The sequence below is a fragment of the Odocoileus virginianus genome, chromosome 5 (assembly GCF_023699985.2).
Source record: "Odocoileus virginianus isolate 20LAN1187 ecotype Illinois chromosome 5, Ovbor_1.2, whole genome shotgun sequence".
Taxonomy (NCBI): Eukaryota; Metazoa; Chordata; class Mammalia; order Artiodactyla; family Cervidae; genus Odocoileus; species Odocoileus virginianus.
The window spans coordinates 41,079,718-41,087,789 of NC_069678.1; the positions used below are offsets into that span (position 1 = coordinate 41,079,718).

At 38.4% G+C, this 8,072-nt stretch overlaps 1 pseudogene; it reads right to left on the minus strand.

Moving 5' to 3' along the window:
- Nucleotides 1–205: 205 nt before the first annotated feature.
- LOC139035391 (U2 spliceosomal RNA) lies at nucleotides 206–432 on the minus strand (annotated as a pseudogene).
- Nucleotides 433–8,072: the final 7,640 nt, after the last annotated feature.

Below are 8,072 nucleotides of genomic sequence, written 5' to 3' on the forward strand. Positions count from 1 at the left end.
TTCTGGCCTAGAGAATTCCATGGACTGTATAGTCCATGAGGTCATGAAGAGTCAGACATGACTGAGCAACTTTCACTTTCACTAAGGTATTTTTTATTATATTGTCTATTTTTCCTTTTCATTTCTAGCCATCTGGTCTTGTTTCCTGGCATATATCAGTACAATAATTTATTAAATGGTATATATTATGTGTGAAAAATTTCAGAAACCCTGAATTACAATAGCCCAGTATTGAGAGAATTTAATTCACTTTTAGCAGGCAATTGGAATCAATCAGTGATTGAGATAGTTCAAGATTGGGTTTTACATTTTTTGAGATTACAGATTCCAGATTTTGGTCTGTCTCTAGATTTCCATTACTCCTACAGTATAGCCTTTGAGGTGTCTCAACTGATACTACACTTGATCTTAGCCAAAAGGCCGAGAAGCGATTGAGGTGTCTCAACTGAAAACCTATGTGCAAGGACCCTATTCTCCTTTGTCAATCCTGAACTCCAGGTCTCATCTCATTCTCTTCCCTACTCTCCTACCCCTTCAGTTTTGAACACTGTCAGAAGCTCTCAGACATTATTTTTCTGCTCAAGAATTTCTCCCAAGGAAAAATGTGATGGGAAAATATCACTTTCATGTATTTCCTTCTTTATTGTCTAGTGTGGCTACTTTGGATGATCACTGATGCTGTCACACATCTAATTTTTTATTATCCAGATTTTATAGCTGGTCTTAGCAACAGGTTTGGTATGATGTGAGAAATTCCATCATAGCCAGGAGCAGATGTTCTCTTACATATAATAAGGGGGGAAAGGTGAGAGAGAACAAGATGGTGGAGGAGTAGGTGGCATGGAGTATATGTCTCTCCACGGATACATCAGGAATACACCCTAAGACACAAAAGATATTGCAGAACACCAGCTGAGAGCAGGCAAGAGTACCTGATCACCAGAAAAGAAAATATAGAACCACACAAAACTTGGTAGGATGAAGGAAGGAGAGGGAAAATGAAGAGAGACTAGCACCTGGGGGATGGGGGAACTAAATAAAGCAGAATCCCCACATCAGGGCAATGGTTTGGGACAAAGGAGAAGCACCTGAGGCTGTTGCAGAGTGAAGCAGCTGATCTGTGACCGTCTAAATGGAATGAGAATCACACAGAGAATCCTTGTCACAGCCGTACATACCCCAGATGGGGACACAAGGCCCCTAGAAATCACAGCAGCTGGGATCTTGAGTGTAGGGACTGGACAGCAATCCCAGGGATAGGTCTGCTGTTAATAGTGGGGAGACAACTCGAGGGGACATGAGAGAGGAGATTCCAGTCAATAATGACTGTGGAGGAAAACTAGGCAGTCTTGGAGGCAAGGCAGTACTGCTGACTCATGCGCAAGGGACAGAGCCAACATTGTAGCCTCTCTCGCCACACACAGCAGCACCAGCAGCTGAACAGCAATAGAAAAACGCCCCAGAGAGGGTGGCCCTTTAAGCACCTCACATGCCAAGCAACAGAGAAGGACTCCGGACAGAGGGAGCCTTTAAGTGCCTAAGTTGGCCAAGAAAAGAGAAGGACCAGCCAAAGAGGACCCTGACTGCCAGCTACCAGAGGCTAGAAAAAGACTCCAATAAGGCCATGGCTCCTGCAGCTAAGGCAGTGGGTGTGCCAGCACACTTGGTGCCACGCAGGTCCCTTGCCTCCACCTGTATATAAGACCCAGCATTACCCTGCTGGCAGGACCCAGTGCAAGATGCCTCACCTGAAGAACAAACAAGACCAAAACACAAACCAAATCATCAACAGACAGGATCACTACCTCACACAGCCCTGCCCATCGGCAGGGGGTGGGCGGTGGGAGGCAGTGGGATAAACTCATTTTCTCCCACCAGAATGCAAGCACAAGTCAAACCCAACATGAAGCCTACACAAACAACTGGACCAACCATACCCACCGAGGGCAGAAACGAAAAGGTAGAAAGAATTTGACCTTGGAGCCTGGGAAAAGGAGACCTCAAACACAATGAGATTTTTTTTTTTTAAATTGAAAAGGCAGAGAAATACACAAATGAAGGAAAATGTTAGAAACACAGAAGACCAAATAAAGAGAAAACAGGCAAAGTACCTGAAAAAGAATTCAGACTAATGATAGTAAAGATGATCCAAAACCTCAAAATTACAATAGACAAAATGTAAGAATCAACACATGCATGTAACAATGATCTAGAAGAAATAAAGAATAAACAGAGATAAACAACACAATTATGAAATTAAAAATACTCTAGAAGGAATCAAAGCAGAATATCTGAAGCAGAATAACACGTAAGTGAGCTGGAAGATAGAACAAGGGGAAATAAATGCCAAAGAGCAGAATAAATTTTAAAAAATGAAAAAAACTAAGGATAGTCTCAGAGACCTCTGGGACAATATTAAATGCACAAACATTCAAATTATAGAGGTTGCGGAAGAAGAGAAAAAGAAAGGGTCTGAGAAAATTTTTGAAGAGACCATAGTCTAAAATTTCCCCAACATGGGAAAGGAAATAGTCAATCTAGTCCAAGAAGGACAGAGAGACCCATACAGGATAAACCCAAGGAGAAACATGCTGAGACACATACTAATCAAACTAATAAAGATTAAACACAAAGAATCTCAAAAGCAGCAAGAGAAAAGCAATAAGTAACATACAAGGGAAACCCCATACAACTAACAGCTTATCTTTTGGCAGAAACTCTGCAGGCCAGAAGGGAATGGCAGGATATATTTAAAGTACTGAAAGGTAAAAATCTATAACCAAGATTACTCTAGCCAACAAGGATCTCATTCAAAGTTGATGGAGAAATCAAAAGCTTTACAGACAAGTGAAAGTTAAAGAGAATTTAGTACCATTAAACCAGCTTTCCAACAAATATTAAAGGGACTTATATAGACAGGAAACACTAGAGAAGGAAAAGACCTACTAAATCAAACTCCAAAGAATTAAGAAAATGGCAACAGAAACACATGTATCAATAGTTACTTTAAATGTAAATGGATTAAATGCTCCAACCAAAACTCACAGACTGGCTGAATGGAAACAAAAACAAGACCCATATATATGCTGTCTACAAGAGACCCACTTCAGAACTAGAGACATATATAGACTGAAAGTGAGAGGATGGAAAATGATATTCCATGTAAATGGAAATCAAAAGAAACCCAGAGTAGCAGTCCCCATATCTGACAAAATGGACCTTAAAATAAAGAATATTACAAGAAATAAGGAACGACACTATATGAAGATCAAGGGATCAATCCAAGAGGAAGACATAACAATTATAAATATTTATGCACCCAACATAGGAGCACTTCAATACATAAGACAAATACTAACAGTCATAAAAGGAGAAACTTACAGTAACATGGTAATAGTAAGGGTACTTTAACACCCCCCACTTACACCAATGAACAGATAATCAAAACAGAAAATTAATAAGGAAACACAAACCTGAAATACAGTAGACCAGATGAATCTAATTGATATATTCAGCACATTCCTACCAAATGCAGAAACAGTTTCTTCTCAAGTGTCCATGAAACATTCCCCAGGATAGACCCACATCTTGGGTCACAAATCAAACCTCAGTAAATTTAAGAAAACTATATTAAGCATCTTTTCTGACCACAACACCATAAGACTGGATATCAATTACAGGAAAAAAACTAAAAAACACAAACACATGGAAATTAAATAATACATTTCTAAATAATGAACTGGTTACTGAAGAAATTTAAAAAGAAATCAAAATATTACTAGAAACAAATAACAACAAAACATGACAACTTAAAACCTATGGGATGCAACAAAAGTAGTTCTAAGAATGAAGCTTATAGCAGTATAATCCTACCTCAAGAAATAAGAAAAACATCGAAAAAACAACCTAACTTTACACCTAAAACAACAGATAAAGAACAACAACAAAAAAAAAAAAACAAAGAAGAAATTAAGATCAGAGCAGAAATTAATGAAAAAGAAATGAAAGAAACAATAATAAAGTATAATAAAACTAAAAGCTGGTTCTTTCAGTTGGTAAACAAAACTGACAAATCGTTAGCCAGACTCATCAAGAAAAAAAGAGGAGAATAATCAAATCAACAAAATTAGAAATAGAAAAGGAGAGGATACAACAGACAACACAAAAATACAAAGGATCATAAGAGAATATTACGAGCAACTGTATGCCAATTAAATGGGCAACCCAGAAGAAATGGACAGATTCTTTAAAAAGTTCAACCTTCCAAGACTGACTAGGAAGAAAAAGAAATTATGGACAATCCAATGACAAGCACTGATATCGAAACTGTGATCAAAAATCTCCCAAAAAACCAAAAGCCCAGGCAGGGCCAGATGGCTTCATGGGTGAATTCTATCATACATTTCAGTCAGTTTAGTTGCTCAGTCATGTCTGACCCTTTGCAACCCCATGGACTGCAGCATGCCAGGCTTCCCTGTACTTCACCAACTCCCAGAACTTGCTCAAACTCATGTCCATTGAGTCGGTGATGCCATCCAACCAACTCATCCTCTGTCATCCCCTTCTCCTGCCTTCAATCTATCCCAGCATCAGGGTCTTTTCAAATGAGTCAGTTCTTCACATCATGTGGCCAAAGTATTGGAGTTTCAGCTTCAGTATCAGTCCTTCCAATGAATATTCAGGACTGATTTCCTTCAGGATTGACTGGTTTGATCTCCTTGCAGTCCAAGGGACTCTCAAGAGTCTTCTCCAACACCACAGTTCAAAAGCATCAATTCTTCAGTGCCCAGCTTTCTTTATGGTCCAACTCTCACATCCATACATGACTACTGGAAAAATCATAGCCTAGACTAGACAGACCTTTGTCGGCAAAGTAATGTCTGGAGTTTTTAATGTGCTGTCTAGGTTTGTCAAAGCTTGTCTTCCAAGGACCAAGTCTGTCACATTTCATGGCTGCAGTCACCATCTGCAGTGATTTTGGAGCCCAAGAAAATAAAGTTTGTCACTGTTTCCATTGTTTCCCAATCTATTTGCCATGAAGTGATGGGACTGGATGCCATGATCTTAATTTTTTGAATGCTGAATTTTAAGCCATCAAACATTAAGAGAAGAGCCACGCCTATCCTTCTAAAACTCTTTCCAAAAAATTGCGGAGGAAAGAACACTCCCAAACTCATTCTATGAGGCCACCATCACCCTGATACCAAAACCAAAGACAACACAAAAAAAGAAAACTACACGCCAATATCACTGATGAACATAGATGCAAAAATCCTCAACAAAATTCTAGCAGACAGAATTCAACAACACATTAAAAAGATTATACACGATGATCAAGTTGGGATTATCCCAAGAATGCAGGGATTCTTCAATATATGCAAGTCAAACAATGTGATACACAATATTAACAAATTCAAAGATGAAACCCATATGATAATCTCAATAGATGCAGAAAAAGCCTTTCACAAAATTCAGCACCCATTTATGATAAAAATTCTTCAAAAACTAGGCATAGAAAAGGAACCCACCTCAACATAATGAAGGCCATATATGACAAAGCAAATATTATTCTCAATTGTGGAAAACTGAAAACATTCTGAGATCAGGAACAAGAAGGGTGCCCACTCTCACCACTATTATTCAACATAATTCTGGAAGTCCTAGCTAAAATAAAATTTAAAAAAGAGGGAATTTGCTGTGTGACTCAGGGAACTCAAACCCAGGCAGTGTAGCAACCTAAAGTGGTGCGATGGGAAGGGAGGTGAGAGGGAGGTTCAAGAGAGAAGGGACATGGTTATACCTATGACTGAGTCACGTTGATGTTTGGCAGAAACCAACACAATATTGTAGAGCAATTATCCTTCAATTAAAAATAAATAAATTTAGTTATAAAAAAGTGTTAAAAAACCATGCCCTTTGTTCTGTTTTTTAGTAGTTTCTCTAGGAATTACAGTATTAAATTCTAATTTATCAACTTGGAACTAATACTGAACTATTTAAAGTAAAATACAGGAATCCTGCAACAGTATACTTCCACTTAATCCCCTCATCGTTTGTGCTATTGCTGTCATACATAGTATATATGTATACATTATAAATCCAACAACATAGTATAATTTTTGCCCTAAACATTTATATATTTTAATTATGAGAATAAATTTAAATATGAAAGTGTTTCTGTAGATCCAAGTTACTATCTGGTGTCATTCCCCTTCATCTGAAGAATTTCCTTTACCATACCTTGTGTAGGTTGTCTGGCGATTAATTCTGTTTTTTCTTTCACCATTATTTTTGAAATGTACTTTTCTCTAGGTATGGAATTATTGATTACACTTTCTCTGCAGGGGTTTGGATATGTCCATCCCTGGCCTCTATTCTGTGCAAAGAGAAGTTCACCATCCTTCACATTCTTGTTCCCAATTTGTAATATGTCACCTTTCTCTTGCTTCTTCAAAATATCTCTTTATATTGCTTTTGCTTTCAGAAATATATCTATCATATACTTAGGTATTTCTATTTATCCTACTTGGGGTTTGTTGAGTTCAGGCCTAAAAGGCACTGTATTATCACAGTGCAATATTTTCCACCTATAATTTCCTGTTATATGAATTTTCATATAATAAACAGCATGAATATCCAAGCCAAAACACTTATGAACATAGGGACAGGTAACCATAAATCAAAAGTAAAATCTTTCAGTTCACAAATTACAATGTAAAAATATTTTCCTATTGGTGAAATAGTTTAGCACATTAAGCTAAAGTCTAAAAGTTATAGCTTGTTAATTTAAAATGGCCTATCAAGTTTTTCTAAAATAAGCTTTCTAGTAGAGGCAGGGTTACTGTAAAACTAATAAACTAAAGCTTTAGGGTCCTGAAATGGCCTTCAAAATGTTTATACATGGGCATTCATGTTTGTAAAGCTTGCAAAAGCACAATAATTTTTAATACTTTTTCATAAACAGGACCCTACACTGTGTGAGTTTTAGGCCTCATGAAACCCAGATCCATCCCTGCTTTTTACCTGTAATGAAACAAAAATGTAGTTCTATCTGAAGGAAGCAACAAGGTTCTGTTTTCTCACTTGTCAACTTTGCAATAAACAAAGACAGGGAATGCCAGTAGTGGCAAAGAAATTATTTGAACAGTGGAAACTCTTATTTGGCAGCAGGCACTCTGGCAAACCTCACTTTCTGACCAAAATGTATGAGTCTGGCCTCCCACTGAAGACTAGCAGTTTCAAACGTAAGTGTAAGCTAGGCCTTCGATGTACAGTGCTCTGTCCTATTAAGGCACAACTTTTCACTGTGACCTACACAGTCACTGGCTATGATAAGTATGATGAAGTCACTGTCATCTAAGCCTGGGCACACAATCATGCAATTTGTGTGCTTTGAGGTCAGATTAGACAACTTAGAAAAGCGACACCTCTGTAGTGGTGGGGAGTGTGAATTATCATCTTGTCTGTACTTAGCAGGGAAATTTTAGGACTACACACAACTACAAAAATTGGCTCAGTAAAAAGCCATTAAAAATAATTTGGTTTTGAATAATTTCATGAAAGACATTCTTCATGAAGGGATAAAGATTTCCCTTATCCATTACAAAAGAAAAAACTTTAGGGGTTCAAGATGGCAGAAGAGCAGAATGGGGAACACACCTCCTCCCACATATACATATCAAAATGCATCTAAAAGTGGAACAATTGTCACAGAACACCTACTGAACACTAGCAGAAGACCTTCAACACCTGAAAAGATAAGAAAGATATCCACACAATCAGTAGGACAAAGGGGGGTGGGGGGGGTGGAATGAGGAAGCAGACAGGACCTGCACATCTGAGAGGGAGCTGAAAAGAAGACAGGTTCCTGCACACTCACTGTCAGGGGGATGAGCCAGGACACAAAAGGAAACTTAGAGGCTCAAAGGAGAGTGCCACAAGTGGCTTATGGCAGGCAGAAAACAGAGACCTACAGTCTGTGCCACCACCCTGTACACCCCAGCCTGAGATTCAAATCTGCCAGTGTGGGCAGGGGTTGAGTGCTGGACCTTGGGGTTTGGAGAACAGACCCA